Consider the following 18,214-nt stretch of genomic DNA (forward strand, 5'->3'; position numbering starts at 1 on the left):
TATTTGCTGAATCAAGTTTTTTTGGGCTTGTCATTTGGTTCCTCTTATAATTTTCTGAGTTATTTTCCTTTGTTTGGTGAATTCATGGTTAGATTCTTCAGTTTTCTGGGTTTGGTGGTTGATCCAAGCACGGTGTCGGTCTTTGACTGCTTTGTCACATTCTTCATTCCACCATTGGTGTTTTTTTCTTGGGTCTATAGGGGCTAGTTCTTCAGCTATTTCTTTCAGTTGGCTTTATATATATTATAAAATAAGTTTGCATATCTTTTTACAAAGAGTATTTACATGGGTTACCACTGTAATTTTCTAACTAAAATAAGACCAAGAGATTTATTGAAACTTAGTTTTGTAAAATTTTTTACAATGTACACCAGCAATTAATGATCTTAGAAGATTAGCTTATTTACAATCATACGAGTATTACTCTTTATTACACTCAAAATACTCTTAAAAACTTGTAATAAAATTTGTGAGTTATTATTATCTTTAATTATCTTTCAATAGAGATACTCAATTAAATAATTAATTATTATGAAGTTATTTATTTTTCTATTAAATAATTTAAATTTAATTTTATGAAATCATAATTATAAATTTTATTAGATTCTATTTTCTCATTATTAAAAAAAGGGGTCACTTAAAAAAGGGAATTAATATTATGCGATTTTTATAAACCAGTTTATTTATAATGTAATTTATATTTTATTTTGTTATATTTAATTCTATTTATCTTTTCTATGTGCCAGTTTTGCATGAACTTCAAAGTTTTGTTTAGTTTTTTTTAGCGTTTTGCAATCACATGTTTATTTTTTTTTTGGAGATCATTTCTTTGTGTAGCCTTAGTTATCTTATTGTTGATTAAACATTGTAAAATAATGTTTATAAAGTGACACTAATTAAATATAACTTCTCTTTATAAGTACTTTGATTTAACAAGTTAATTTTCAAAGTTAAATGATTTATTTGATAACAGAAGTTCTTATGCACGGAATAAATGTTTTTATATTGGGAAGAAACCACCATCACTGAAAGCTTGTAAATTACAAGCTTGCAATACTAAATACTCTAGCAATACTAAATGTTGCTGATTTTTTTAATAATAAGTCATTTTGAGTGAAAACAGTTGTTTGTTAACTGAAGTAGATTTTTAGTGGCATTATTTTTACATTTCTTGGAGCAAAATGCAAGGATAGTGAGAGAATTATGTATCTCCCTAATAATCACAGAACCTGGACAACAATCCCATGCTGTTAAATCTTTCTTTTAATAGGCAGGTAATTATTTATTTAGTGGCAATTACATTATTTTGTTTTATTTATGTATGGTATTATTTGCTGTGTTCTGATCCTTTAGACCAGGAAGAGTTATTTCACCGATGTTGAACTTGAAAAACTAGCCACATATAAGCTTTTTTCTTCGAGCATGATTGGCCTTCAGTCTCTGCCCTGAAGTCCTTTCAGTGCTAGAGTCGTCTGGCCTAGCAGGAATGTGCTTTTCAGTAGCCCTAGTGTTTGGAGGATGCAATGCACTCCTCTATGCGGAGGGAGTTACATGTGCTGGCGGTGAAATAATTGTACGATTTAAGGAAGGAGTAAGGATGATTGGTGAGATAAAGTTAGGTAATTTTCTCCACTCTGGCTTTGTTACTGCATATTGGCTGGATTTGGTCATGTTGGATTCCAGTCTGTGGTATTGGGCCAGTCTTCATTCTTCTTCCTTATTTCCTTCTTTAACCTGCCTTTCCACAAAACAGCTGTAAATAATTTAGAAACCGAACCTTGAATTATCCCGTGGCCCTGAAAAGAGTGACACAGGCTAAATTTCCCTTAGAGAGTGGAAATCTACATCTAAATGATGCATGTTAAAAATGGTGCCGGTAAATGTTTGTTGTTGCAGATGAATTAACAGAAATTGAAAAATGTAATATTAATTATGAAAAAATTATTGAAAATCTACTTTAATCTTAAATTCCTTAATTTATTGAACCAGTATCATCTGAAAAAAAAACTTTAATAATCTCAGATATGTGACAGAAATTGGGTGATCAAAAAATGTATGGTACAGGTTAAGCTAACTGATAGTAGAAAACAAGTGGTTTCAATTACTAGATGTGACTCCTAAAATTGACAATGAAAAATTACTGTTTATATGCCATTATCAGTGCTGTTACTATTAATTTTTTAAATAAGTTTTTATTACTGTGACTAAAATTTTAAACGTTTTCTTATTGATCTAGTAATCCTTGTATTATCTGTCACTTTCAAAATAATTATTGTTGAAAGGAATTGGCTACCAGTTTGGATTCATCTAACAAGGAATTGTCTTGCTTCAATCCAAAATCCTCCTCCATTTATGCAAATATAAAGCTCTAATCTCATAATTAGACTTCTTGAATTCTAGTATTTATTTTAAGCAAAATTTATGTAAAAAAATCTCTGATACTTCCTACTTTTATCTGACAAATCTGTTGAATTGAAACTGAAAAATCATTTATTGTAATTTTTCCTTGCTGCAGGATTATTAAACCTTAACTAATATCTCCCACACTGTACATGTAACATACAACAAATAATGTTACCTAATTATTTGATAACACTGAAGTATCATTAACTGCAGCCTCCTTCTACTTCACCCTTAATCTTTACATGTATATTCATTTATTTTTCCCTTTTTTGGGAAATTGGTTCATCTAAAGAGGGTCATGAATAAACTATTAACCAACATGACTGGATCCAATCACTCTGTTGGTTTATTGTTCACCTTTCCTCTATCCACTTAACTTTCATTATTCAGTTATGCTTTTGTTTTTGGATGAATAGTTTCACATGAATTTGGTTAGCTGCTACCCTGATTTTCAATTATCAGGTTTGTACCTTCAAATAGTCAACGGGTAACAACATTTTAATGAGGGTTTCATTTACTCCACCCTTAATCTTTACATGTATATTTCTTTCAATAGTTTCACATGTGTATATATTTGCCTGTGGAAATATCCTACGATTCTGTTTCTGATACAGAGATTACACATAAAGCCAAACTAACTTTTATTTCTCATAAAATTTAAACTAATCTATCTGTTCAAATTTTCTGTTTTAATAATTTTAAAAGTTTTTTTCCTTTTTAATTTAACTTTTAAATGTCTTCTTAATCTAATCTCTATCTTCCTCCTTTAATTAACTTTTCTGTCTAAATTATACTAATATCTATTTAAAAAAAATTAAAAGCCTTAAATGAAAATCAAGTTGGTTAAAAAAGAATAGATAAAATATTATTTTAAATATTTCTCTTTAAAAGCTACTATTCTGAATAATTTATTTGATTATCAGTAAACAAATACAATAGGATAATTAAATTTAGGGTAAAAATACAGTTGATTAAATTAAATTATTATTTGATAACAGTCAAATTTCAGAACTAATAAATAAAGTAGTTTATTATCTACCAGTCACATCTTGCTTAGATATAGTAGAATCATGTTATGATTGTAAATGAAGAAATAAGGAATTTATAATTTAGTTCATGTTGAAGATTACAAAGGGTAAGCTGATTAATGCTTAATGGCCAATAAGTACAGAAAAGAAGTTTAATGCTTATTCCTTAGGTTACATAAGAGGAAAAGTCACTTAAACATACAATTTAAGATTGAACCAATATTTTTTTTTTATAATAATTATTACTAAAATCTACAACACATTGAACAGACATTATAGTGGAGGGAAAAAAATGTTTAATGCAATTAAGATTTTTCATCTCTATGTTAGAGAACCTCAATTCACTGTTGAAATGGATGTAACAACTTAGCAATATGTATTCAAAGATAATTACCTAATTTTATCAAATGGATATAAGATTTCATATCCACAATCTCAGGTAAGTAAAATTTTTAAACAAATGTTAAACTATTTTTTTTTAAATTCTAAAATTTTAACCAACACAATTATTATTACTATAATTGTCAACAATTTTAAATAATCTCAGTTTCAAACCTAAAATTTCCTTTCAAATGTGGTATTGATAACTTAGCTCACTTCAACCTTTTTTCACTTAATCAGTTTTTTAAGGTCTTTTAGAGGGTCTAAAAAACCCTTTTAGAAGTTACTTTTAAAATAAAATAACCCCTTCTCTAAAACTCAGTTTGGTTTCAAACAGAATGAAAGCACAGTTGAACAGATTTTAAGTTTTAGTAACTTAGCCTTACATTTTTTTAAGAAGGATCAGTTCAGTTTTAACATTTTTTTTCATAATATATCATTTGATTGTGTTAGCACGATTTATTATTCTTTATATTAAAACATTTTTACAAATCATTTTATGTATCTAATATCATTTTCCTCATTAAAATAAGATGAGTAGCATTCCAAGATCATATTACTAAAGTTAAATAAAATTTTAATTCTGACAATAATGTTGTTTAATTCTTACCTCACATATGAATAGTATAAGACTAATTTTTAGTTTAATATACATTAGACCATTAAATATAACATAATTTTTTCTGAGATCATCAATTAATGTCAACTTATTAATTATGTCTACAACCTCAACTAACTTCCTTGCAGCAGCCTATGTCTTCCTTACTACATCCATCTTTTATAATTTTACTGTATACACTACAAAATTTATAACTTTATTATTCAATTCCTCACTATCTGCTTTTCGTTAGTAATAAGTATTTAGGCAATTTTGATTATATTATACATAATATAAAATTAATATATATAGATGTGTTTTCGTTACAGGGTATTCTTACAAAAACTGGTTTAGGAGAAAGAAAAAGACTACAATGGGAAGAAGAAATTAAAATAAATAATCCTTACCAAACAACACACAATTTAACTTTTGCTGAACCTCCTCGAGATTATTTGATTACAAAGCATGCAAGAGCTCACAAGTAAGCACATTAATTATATTTTGAGTGTAGAAGTTTATCTAGTGATAATAATACATTATGTATATTTTTTTAGAATCTAAAAAATATGTCCTGTTGGCACAGGATTTTTCCTCTTGCATTTCATATAACTGGCATTACATTTGAAATGAATTCATATGGTAATCATATGAATATTAAATCACATATCAGTGGGCACAGCTCATGTAAATATAAATGATACTTGATAAGTTTATCATAAAGTCAGACCATACGGTAAAAAAAGTTACTTTAAATAGTACCAATTGAATCTTAGGTACTTCACATGGGACCTACAAGTCAGAGAATCTCAATTAATTATACCATAAAGAATATGTATAAAAGAGAAAAAAATCAAATTTACCAAAGTATTTCAGAGAAAGTTATGAAAGTTTTTATGAAGATTATGTGACTAATGATTTTTTACTGCTTTCTTAAGTAAAAGAAGGAGATTCCTAGTTCATTTTGTATTTTTTTTTATATATGTTCAAATCTCCAAATGATTTTGATAATTCTTTTTTGTATTTTTCAGATGTAGTTTATGTAATGGCCTTAATTATCTTCATAAAAAATTTCATAATATTATAAATTAAGCTTTTCAAACTTGGCACTGTTGATAAAATATAATTATTATATGTAATATTAAAAACAGCTACCAATATATTATTTGATTTCCTTAAACATTTTCGACTATTCTGCCATCTTCAGGAGGAATTTATAAAAATTTATAATTCAGATGTATAAAAATTTAAAATTTTCAAGATAAATTAAAGACATAAAATTGATCATTATAAGATAAATTTTTTAAATGTTTAAGTCAAGTTAAATTAAAATAATTACATCTGTTTTATAAGAGTATCACAACTTGAATGCTTTTTATATATTTTAATTTTAAATTATTATAAATTTCTTCTGAAGATGACAGAATAGTCGAAAACGTTTGAGGAAATCAAATAATATATTGGTAGCTGTTTTTAATATTATATATAATTATTATAAATCAGTTAATGATTATAATTCTTTATTATGCATTATTGTAGCGTAATAATATACATACTGATATCATGATGATATTTAAGGTATTTTCCCATGAGAATTCAAGAAAAAGATTATTTGGGAAAATTAAGGTATAGAATCACCATTCCATAGAGCCTTACAATTTACAAGAAGTGCATAAAATCTAAAAAAAAAATAATAGTTTTAATTCATCTTTAAATTTTGATTTTTTTTATATCTGTAGCAAATTAAGAGTTAATAACCTGTTCATTTTTAATTTGATTGCTGGTTTCTAAAGATCAAAATTTAAAGAACAATTGAAAAATAAATTTTGTTAGGTAGATTTTTTTTTTAAATCAGTATCTTAGTAATGTTCTTTTTTCTAACTTTAAGACCTATTATCTCAGGATCCACATGAAAATCAGCAGAAAAATCTTGCACAGTTGTTTAAGGTCTTTTAGCTACTTAGTTTTTCCATACCTTAAGTACTACAAAAATTTTTTCACTTACAGTTTTTTATTCAATTTTCTTATTTTTTGAAGCTAAAAGTTATGTATCTTAGAAAATATACATCATTAGGTCTTAAAAAAACTCAGTAGCTGTGTCTTGCATACACAAATGCACTGTAAAAATTTCCTACTGTAAGCATTTCTTGAGATAACACTTTTTTATTTAAAAGACATGCAATTTTTGGAAAATAATTGAAAACAACACTTACTGCAGGTAAATGCATCCCAGCACCATATTCTGCATTGTCTGGGTCTTCTTTTTCATCATCCTTACATTCTGGTTGTGTACTTTTTCTGTTTTTTGTAGTTCTACATTAATAAACTATTTTTGCTACCTTATCACCACCTTTTATTTGATGGTGTTTCATCATGTTGATGATAGTCCATAGACAAAGCCCATGTGAAGGGTTATCATCGGTTGAGGTTTTATGAAAATAAATAGCCCATACTGCACGCTTCATGTCTGTTATACTATGTGTACTTTTTTGTTATAGCAACACCATAGTTGTCATGAATTTCATTGAAAAATTTATCTGTCAGTTGACCCTTTATAGAAATTTTTGTACCATCTAACAAAACATTCTTCAAGTCTCCGCAGAGTTTTCGCAATTGTGAGCCCATCCTCTTCTGAATATGACCAAAATTTCCCTATATAAAGACTAAATTTTCCTTTCATAATAACCAGCCAGTGCTAACAAAAAACAAATAATCTATAAAAAACACTTCAAACTTTGGATTTTTTAATGAGTAGTCCTTAACAAAATTATTTTTGCCTATTTTATTGTTTTAAACCCATAAAAAAACATTTGAAATAAGTAGAAATAAAAAAAAATGAATTTAATAAATCAAGGTACCGGTATCCTTAATATAATAACCTACATGTATACAAACAAGAAAATGGCATAAAGTAAAACATGTGTGATCATTTTTATTAATTTACAGTTATTATTTATCATTAATAATTTTTATTAAATTTTGTGGAGAAAATAAAAACAGGCAAAATATTATCAGTTTGCATTGTGGTGCGCAAGCGACTGCCGGGTTAATTATCTGCATTAACTTGATTGTTTTTCAATGGCTTTTTACAAATCAGGTGTCATTTTGTTCAAAACAAAATGCTAAATAAATTTTGTGATAAGTGAATTTTGATCAAACAGTTACAGAGATATTGAAGATTATAAAATTAAGATTGCCGCCATTTTAAAATTTTTGAAGGTGACGTTTTAAAAATTTTTTATTTTGTAGAACAAGACACTACTCTTACATTTGCCAAATTTAAGATCAGTAGGTTTACTCATTCCTGAGAAATAACTTTTTCTTTGAAAATCACAAAATTGCATCCAGAAGGAAAAAATCAAAATAGGATTTATGAACTTTTTTGCTCATTTTCCTGTCCTGAATCAGTACCTGAAGTTCGGGTAATACATCTCGGGACACTCTATAGATAAATAAAAATATATCTATTTAATTACATATCTTTCAATTTCAGGTGTACATGTTATTTAAAAGAAGATAGAATTGAAAAATGTATAATTGCTAATCGAAAACCAACAAAAATTCTTCCATTAAAATAATATCAGATGTTTAAAGTGTAATATCTTTTAAAATATTTCTCTATAAATTAATACCTATATTTTTTTGTTCTTGTTTACATCTAATAAGAAAATTTAAAAAATCACATATAACACATTCAAATTGTAAATAACATTTAGATTGTATCACTTGTTAAATAAAGAGTTTTAATAAGGTATATTAATGTTTTGCTAACATAATTGTGGTTTTTTGGTCAAGGCAGTTGGGTTATCTCCTCCTATGACTCTTCTAAGCATTATAGATTGGGAAAAGGGAAACACTACTTACTCATACACACAAGAAGGATCTAAAATAATTATGAAGTGCCAGTGCTGAAAATTTGTGTTGACAGAAATAACTTGGAATTATAATATAAATATAATCGGAAATAACTTGTGGAAAACAGTCAAATACTTTTGTAATATATATATATATATTTCTTTGACACTATTTCAGTTTATCTATATTGTAAAAATGTTTTGTTAATGATGTTTAACCAATAATAACCTTTCTGGTTGTTTAAATATTAAATTTAAAATAATGAAAATTCATTTTAATTGCACTTTAAGCCTGTACTTAAGTATTGGCAAAGTTTATTATAGTTAAATTTCATAAAATAACCAATTTAATTTTGTTATTAGACGTAATAAATAAGTAAATTTTATAAGTATTATTTTATCTGTTTGGCCCATAATTATACATTATGTAGATCATAATGAAAGGAACTGTCCCAACAGTTACATTCTTTTTTCTTTTTTTTTTAGAGTTCCTTAGGATAAAATAAATATTTTATAATTATTAATTGAAAAGTATCTTTGTATATATTCATTCTACAAGTATGCAAAAAATTCAAGTTAGTTTAATTAGTGTTATTTAAAGACTTATCAATTGAATAATGTTTATATCAAAGGAAATCTTATAATCTAATTTTGAATAAATCTGTCTGATTTTTTAAACAGAGAGGTCATTTATTAAAAATGAAAAGATACATAATGGTAGACCCTTTTCTTATAAATTGAAATATTCACTATTCTGTTGTTTAGTTTGATGAACTGTATCATCGGCAAAACAATGAGTCTCAGTCTGGGGAAGACCAATCTCTAATCGGTAATTGAACAAAAACTGGCTTCGTTTATTACCCATGTTTTGTAAACTGAATCGGTTTATATGTATTATATTTTCCACCTTATTAGAGCAAGTGAGCCAGTGAATATGTTAACTATCATAGTGGATAATTTTTATGAATGAACAAAGAATTAATGTTGCTTTACTTAGATCTGAACATAGTGATATATTTTATAAATGATATCAAGAATAGTAGGTATGTTATTCCACAGATTACAAAAAGCAGCTTTTCTCTGAAAAAATCAATAAAAACCAAAAAAACCATTCAGAAGTACTACATGTAATGAATAAAAAAGAGAAAGCCATTTACGTAATGTATAAAAGAAATTATTATATCAGATAACAGGGGTACAATTATATAAAGATAATAAATTTGTATAGAATCTCGAATCTCTGTTAAGGTTGGTCTTTTTTTTTTGTAGGAGGGTTTAGAAGACCTACTGGTAGGCTTTCAACTGTTGAAAGTATTGTGCAGCTACAGAATTGTGCAGACAGAAAATACAGTGCTGAGTCAGTCCAACTGGTAGCCCCTCTAGTAGATAACTCCAAGGATGGCTCTATCATCAAAGTTCTGGCATTCTCAGCATCACACCTACACCCGCAAAACCAATTGTGGGGAAAAAGGACTAGGATAAGGAAAAGGGATAGATTGTTTACCTGTTGGGGAATGTTTACCATTTTATCCAGGATTTTTACATGCAGGATACATGTAAAACAAGTATGCAGAAAATTCAGGTTTATATAATACATTTTGTTTAAAATCTCATCAACAGAGTAATATTGTTTTTTAAAAGGAAGTTTCTAGTTTAATTTTAAATAAATCTAAATATTTAAATACCTAAATATTTTAATAGGTAATTTATTAAGAATGGAATTAAAGCATAACAAGGTCCTTTCTCATAAGAGAAAGTATGGTAGTATATTTTGTAAAAATAATTCTGTGGTCGGATTTGATGATGGTATGACTGTTGTATGACTATTTATTTGATTGTTATTTTTGTAGGAATATGAGTAATGACTACATGTTTTTTTTTATTAATAATAATGATGACTAGCGTTAAAAATTCATTAACATGTTATTTATAAAACCTATCAACAGAGAAATATGGTTTTTTAAAAGGTTCTAGTTTAATTTTAAATAAATCTAAATATTTAAATACCTAAATATTTTAATAGGTAATTTATTAAAAATGAAATTAAAGGATAACAAGGTGTGGTAGTATAGTTTGTAAAAATAATTCTGTGGTCGGATGTGATGAAGGTATGACTGTTGTATTACTATTGATTTGATTGTTATTTTTGTAGAATATGAGTAATGACTACATATTTATTTTATTAATAATAATGATGCGTTAAAAAATAATGATGCATTAATGATAGCGTTAAAAATTCATTAACATGCTTCAAATCAAAACATTCATATTACCAACAAAATTAATTTCATTGACTCATGAAAATTTATCAACTTACAAGATGCCGAAAATTGTACAAAGTTGACTATAAAAATATTTATTACTATTTTCATTGATGTGAAAAATACCCATACAATTAGCATAGTCAATAAGTTTATATAAAAAAGGTTATTAATGATTTTAATTTTTTTTTTAAATTTAAAATTCACTTTTGAAACAGACAATAATAAAATTAAATTATCTAGATGTCAGTATCGAAATAAACAAGGACAACCAAATTTAAATATCAATATATATAGGTAATCTACATCTAATAATACAATTTATAAAAAATCAAATCACTCTTGCTCTCATAAAATAAATACACATACAAATAACAATCACACACATAATTACAAAGAAAAGTTAAATAATGAAATAAACATCATAAAACATATAGCGGCTAAAAATGGATATGATACTACTTTAATTAATAATATTTATAAAAAATCAATTATCAAAACAATAACATAATAACGACCTTACAACCAACGTATAAGACACACAAAAGAGTGAAAAGAATATACATAAAATATTTATGCACTAATAATATCACTGAAAACAATATTAAAACACAATAAAAAGATATTTAAATCAGCCTACAAACCTAATAACTACATAACAGAATATCTAAAAAACAAAACTAATAATAATAAAATAATCAATCTGTGTGGAATTTGTAAAATTAAATGTAATGATTGTGATGGTATTTATATACAAAAGACAAATAGATCCTTTAAAACTAGATTTCTTTAATGTTATATAAATTACAAAAATAATAAATTAAGTTAATCTAATATAACAGATCATCTAATAAACAGTAAACTTTCTGTTTCTGGTATTAATACCAATTTTAGAAATATTACAGATTAATAAAGATGACATAAAAACAGATGTATTAGAAAAATATTATACATATAAATACAAACAAAATTTCAGTTTGATAAACCATCATACAGTGCTTGAGGGAAATGTTCTTATAAAAATTGCAAAAGATAGCAGCATACGTTTAAATTAAATGCATTTTTCATTATTTTAGTATTCTTATTTTTAATTTTTTTTATGCGATAACAGAATTATTTCAGTAATTTCAGTCATAACTGAGGATGTGGGATCCTGCAAAAGTATTTTTTTAATATTAAGGTAACATATGTCTTATCTCAATATTCTGCACTACATGGTTTATGTAACAGAATTTAGATATAATTTAACAGTACAGAGAAATTATGTGAATCTTAAAAAAATTGATGTCAGTAAAATATGGATGAGACCCAAATTTATCAAATAATCTTGCAAATTTATTACAAAAAATTTCTTCTGAAGGGGGCTAACAATGGAGGGCTATAAAATACTATTAATAAAGAGGGTTTTGTCAATTAACCAAGAATGATAATGTTAGATTCTTATGACTTCTTTCAGAATAGAAACAAGGAATTTCATGTTGAAATTGAACAGAAAGCCCCTTTTGTATTGCATTTTTGCAGGGTTATTTTACCAAAAATTTCATTTTTAACCTTTATAGTGATCCCATTTTACATTTGTTATTATAATTACACATTAAGTTATCTTTATATATAAATTTTTAATTATTTTATTATTTTTAAAATAGGTTTTACAAGCCAATAAAAGGAATTAATTGAACTTCAGTATTTCACACAAATTCCACTGGATAGTGCTAGATTTTCTAATTATTTTAGTAATCAATGCAAATGTTTTTTTCTCTTATTAAAAATATTTCTTTTCCACGTGTGGGCAAACTAAAAAAATGTCTTTTAAAACGTGTTCAGTTTTTCATCAAAAGCAACATTGTTATTCTTTTTTAAATAATTTTCTGAAACCAGGTTCTCAGTTTTTTTTTCAAATTGTTACTCAGTATTTTTATTGAAGTAAGAAAAATATTATTCCTCACCTTATTTTTTTACTTATAAATGATACTTCAATAATTTATTAGTTATAAACTATTCTAAAAGCCCAAAAATTATCTTTATATACAATAGTAAAAATACTATTGATGCAACTGGCCGAAGTACATGTAATTAACTCTTGTTGGTAGAATAATAAGAACACTTCTCTGATCACCCAAATGCAGTGGCAGCTTGCATATAGGCACTGTGGAACTGCAGCACTCCCTATTTCCACTTGATATTATCAGTAACTTTTAATATAATGAGTCCTTTTTTCTTTAATTCTTTCTTTATACTTGTACAATATACAATCCCTAATTTAATTTAATGTCAATAGCCATCTCCAGTTTTTGAAAAAGATACAAAAATCTTTGTATGGAATCGTATGCTTCACAGTTCCAACAGTGTGATGTTTGGCTGTTGTGCACATAGAAAGCTGTCCGCAAGGCTGCAAGGGAGAGTGAACACTGTCATTCCTGCAGTGTCAACCCTGGCGTGCTGGTGGAAGGTAGTATTTTTTTACTTTGTTCGTTCCTTTATCTAGTTTAATTGGTTAAGGAATATGAAAGTGGTTTAGTTGTTTTATCAGTAGTGATCAGAAGATGGTGGAAAGCAAGGGCTCTTTGATTGCAAGATCTGTCCAAAAACATGCTGAAAGGGTGAAAGAGAAGGTAATTAGTAAAAACTAATTATGTAATAATAATGCTTCAACCAGCAAATCTCCACTACTACATATAAGTTTATATATATATGGCATTCTCGGTAACATAAGGATTCTAATGCAGGGGCATACATCTGAATTGATTCAGCTGTTGAACTGCTATGGTAGAGTAAACATACATCCATACAGAGGGGGATGCAAAAGTAGGTGTATGGTAGATATGCAGGTTTTATTATGAAAAGTACTCAAATCACCGGCCTTCCCAATTTTCACATTCCTGTAGTCTAGTTGCTACACTCAAGCACACTGAGACAGAGGTCTTTATTGTTATCAATTTCTTGCCATGCTTCTCTTATGAATTTACACATGTCATCAACAGTGTGTGGTTTTCTTGCAAGTACTTTATCTTTGATAACACCCAAAAGAAAAAGTCCACTGGAGTAAGGTCTGGTGATCATAGTAGCCATTCAATTGGCCCTCATCAACCTATCCACCTATTGGGTATTCACCCATTGTCAAGAAACCCAAGCACTGTTAAAGCATAGTGGGGAGGAGCACCATCTTGCTGGAAATAGAACTCTTCTTATCCTGCTGTAGCCGTAATTATGGAATGCCAGTGTCCCTCAGTATGTTATGATAGACGTGGGTAACAGTTGTGTGGAAGGAACAGGCCCAATGATCCCTTCATATGAAAGGCACGCTCAAACTGTAACCCCAGGTTGATTCAGTTGTTTTTCAATCATTATATTGGGTTGATCTGTTGAGTAATTGATACAGTTTTGTCTATTAATAGTGTCTGACAGTTTAAAATTCACTTTGTTAGACCAACAAATTTTTTGAATGATGCCATCAGTTTGCCTTTCTTCATTCAAAAGTATCTCACAGAATTATAAACGTCAATCTGGATCATCCTCTATTAATCCATGAAGCAATCTTGGCCAAACATTTGCAAACCCTTAACGTTGCATTAGATGACCCAGAGATTTAGGAAAACCTTTATTTGGTGATTGTGCTTAGGTTTAGAATTAGTTTACTCTATTCATTTGTTAAGTATTCTTTTCTTTTTATAAAAGAAAAGAATTCTTTTCTTTTATTTAAGTATTTCTTTTTCTTTTTATTTAAGTATTAATTATTTGGGAAATGTCTAACTTAACAAAAGGTCTCTTTTTGGATTTCTTTCAGCTTTGGGTAAATGCCTGAGCAATTAACATTTTATTTTCATAGGTAAGTAACACTGACTGGTCAGCCGCTCTGTGGCATATTACAGATGGACCCAATTCTATCAAATTTATGCACTTATTGCGCAATCTGAAAAATTGATAATCTACAACAATAACAGAACAAAAGAATAGAACAATAACAGATAGAATATATTAATATTATAGTGCAGTAGAGCATAGAAACTGTATACCTACTTTTGCACCCCTCTGTACATATCCCCTAAATACATTACACGCCTTTTTGGGCAGTCTTGTAATAAATACATTACAAAATTAAATAAAAATCATGCTATTATAAATATATTATAATTGTGTATTTTTATTTTTGGGTGAATATATATATTTTTATATTATATATATTATATATTATATTATATAATATATATATATATTTATATATTATATATATATATATTTATATATTTTTATTAATATAGTGAATACATAGAAGATATTTATTTTAATATTATCTACATTGCTTCATTAAGTTATTAATCGTTTATGAAACAATTAAACGTAGCGTGTATAATGTTTCGGTAATAACTTAAGAATATTGAAATACACAAGCAAAAAAATAATCACTCATGTTTGTGATAAACTGCATCATTACTGAAGGATCTGTTGTCCTTTCAAAATTACAAAATAATTTTTCTATGTACAAATCACTATTTGCTAGTATAAAATTATAAGATTGAGCTCTGCCAATCAATTACTTTTTTTATTTTAGTAGTAATTCCAGTTGCGATATTACAAGTATGTTTTTGCAACATATATATTAATAAATATATATTAATAAAAAATATATACATTAAAATAAGTGTATGAATAGTAACGTGATATAACAGAAAAAAATTAAAGATTGCTACGTTCACATACATTAATATCAATCGAAAAATCGCATCAACTTTTAAGAATTTTATTATAAACATTTTTTTTTTTGGAATATTTTTCATACTTTGTAGCAATGCTTAGGTTTTTCCTGAATAACTAATATAAAAAGAGCAGAGAATGTTCTGATATGATTCTTATTTTGATTGAAATAATCTCAAATAAACAATAGTTAATCCCACATAGCTACCAAAATTATGTACATATATTAACAATTTTCATTACTTGAGATTACCATAAACAGTTACATATATATATATCTAACAGTTATATATCTACATAATGTCTTTTCAATAGCCTAAATATTGAGCTCATGTAATAAAAATTTAAAAAAATTATTATCTTGTCTTGATAAAATGATGTACAATAATTTTTGTATGATAATATTCTTTATTCAAGAATGTTAAAAATACCGGGCTCCAAACAACGATCCTTCCGAGACACATTTGGAATGTTGAAGTCACCAAGCATAATGACTCTATATGCGATATCCAGAACAGGCTCGATCACGTCAAAGTAATTGTTTAGCATCACAGGAGAAGAATTAGGACCAAATAGTGTTGCTAATCAGTAAATTAAGCTCATCGCGCAATTTCACCTCAATCCACACACATTCCTCTACCAGCTCCAGTTCATGTGTTCTAAAACTGTGCAAGTCCGTGCTGGACCATAGTTTGCTCTTAACATTTTCGTTCCCAGCGTTCTTATATATGGACATTGAAAACATGTCTTAAAAATCCCAACGTCCATGTTTTATAATAATAATAAAAGTAATGATAATTTTTTTTTTGGCTTCTGTCATCAGACTGGTTTGATGCAGCTCTCCGCTGACGCACTCTCTCTGCTGATTATATTGACAATAAAATCAGTAGGCATCTCTCCGCTTAATGCACTGAATAAAAGAAACAAATATTCTGCTTTGTGTACCGCTTGTAGAAATAAACGTGTTGAAAAATACCCACAGCAATGCAACTAACTATAAATCTTCTTTAGCTGGAAGGGAACACTCCGCTGCAGCAAGTATTACAAAAGGTGAATTGTCTATATCACCTAAAAAAAGCAAAGATTATTTTAGAAAATAAATCTACTGACTTAAGTAATATATTTTATTTTATTCAAAATAATTATATTTAAATTAATTTATTTTTTTTTATAACCGGGTCTCTTTCCCATACGAATGAAATTATCTACATACAGTAATTTTTATTTTGTATGAAGAATAACATTTAGATTAAATTTTTAAAAAATAAATAAATAAAATTGCTTAGGTAAATTGTTGACTGGAATATTACTGCTGAAATAAAATTTTTGTATTTTGTTTTGAGGAGTCAACTTCTAATATTTTCCATGTATCTCAGAATGTATTAAATATAACTTAAAAAAATATACATATATCTTATTTATTACTTTTGTTTCTGATTCAGGAAAATCTAGTCTCTTTCAGTAGAAATTAAAAAGCCTCTTAATTCTCTACATTCTTTTTTTTTTTTAAACCTCTGGATCCACCCTTAGGCATTCTTCAGAGCATGAGATGAATGATTTATAGCATGTGTGAAAATACCTTGCCTGACCGGGATTCGAACGCAGGCATTTTTTCGGTTTGAGTAAAATGACGTAAGACTGTTTATATCGAAAATACAACCTTATTGTAACATATATCTACAACCATTAATAAAAAAAAACCTTTATCATTTTAAGATTCATTTTGTAAAAATAGATTTGATCTTAATTTTTTTTTTTTTTTGTTATAACCAACTTAATCTAATTTTGTTGGTTATAATATATGTCACCTGCCCCTCAAAGAGTTAATTATACTGTAACATTCACTAACAAAGGTTTCCTATTCCAAGTTGAAATCAGAAACTACTGCATTGTACAATTCATTATCAGTTCAGCAACTAATGGATATTCTCATAACCTAAGCTAACCTCACATGTTGAATACCCACTCTGAAGTTGTCAGGCACTATTCTACTCTGTACCCCTACTCTCTTCAGAGAATCAGTTTTCTCTCTTACTCTCACCATATCATAGTCATTATTAGTGACTCGTATTGTAAGCAAATTGTTCTTCTGTTAATAGCTTGTGATTACAATATTTGGCCTTCAAATCAGAATCAGAGACCAGTTAGAGTGCATCCATTTTAATTACTCTAAAAATTAATATATAGAATAAGAATAAACGTTTAATTTAAACTAAAGTGAGTATGTTTTATATTGAAAAATAAAGTAGCTTATTACTGTAATAAAAGTATTGAAAGATAACATGAAAACTTTTGAATAAAAGTTAAATTAAAAATTCAGAGGTTTAAATGAATACTTAATTCAAAGAAATTAACATTGTAGATTTGATTATATCTTATATATACTCCAGAAATGTACAAAAAGCTACCTTTTGACCAGTCTGTAGGTAAACAGTTGTTCAGAGTTCAGGGTTTTGACCTCTTAGAGAAATAATGAAGCGAAATATTAACAAAAGATAGTTACTTCATTATCAGTTAAAATTTTTAATTTGACAACTATTTTCATGTTGTGACATACGGACAGTCATTTACTTCTCTGGACCATCACATTAAATTATAAACATTTTCATGAAAAATATGGATACGTTTGGTGTTGCTTTCAGTTGGACAGTATACAAAATTTAAAATAATTTAACTTTAATTTTTCTTATTGATGAGGCCATATCAACTATCAATTAGTTGGTGTCCAGAATAACTGCTGGTAGGGCTCCTGCTCCTTATCAGAAATCATTCCTTTTCTGTCCTCCAGACATAGTAGTAGAGTAAAAAGTAGTAAAAGTTTTTAAGTAGTAAAGTAGTAGGTACAAAGTAATAAAGTAAAAAGGAAAAATTAAAATGTCTTTAAAAAAAATTAATTTAAATTAAATTTAAAAAAATAAGAATCCAATTAAGTAATATAATTAATCTCTCAGTTTTTGTATGAGTCAGGATTATTAGAAGAGGGATGAGAATTGTTACTAC

At 27.3% G+C, this 18,214-nt stretch overlaps 1 long non-coding RNA gene across 1 annotated transcript; it reads left to right on the top strand.

The window, feature by feature from the left end:
• The first annotated feature begins 3,471 nt into the window (after window positions 1-3,471).
• LOC142330450 (uncharacterized) lies at window positions 3,472-10,640 on the top strand. Its single transcript, XR_012757770.1, has 3 exons — window positions 3,472-3,870; window positions 4,740-4,891; window positions 9,531-10,640. It is a non-coding gene; the product is annotated as an uncharacterized LOC142330450 (long non-coding RNA).
• The last annotated feature ends 7,574 nt before the right edge of the window (window positions 10,641-18,214 follow it).

This window comes from Lycorma delicatula, chromosome 9 (assembly GCF_047948215.1).
Source record: "Lycorma delicatula isolate Av1 chromosome 9, ASM4794821v1, whole genome shotgun sequence".
Classification (NCBI taxonomy): domain Eukaryota; kingdom Metazoa; phylum Arthropoda; class Insecta; order Hemiptera; family Fulgoridae; genus Lycorma; species Lycorma delicatula.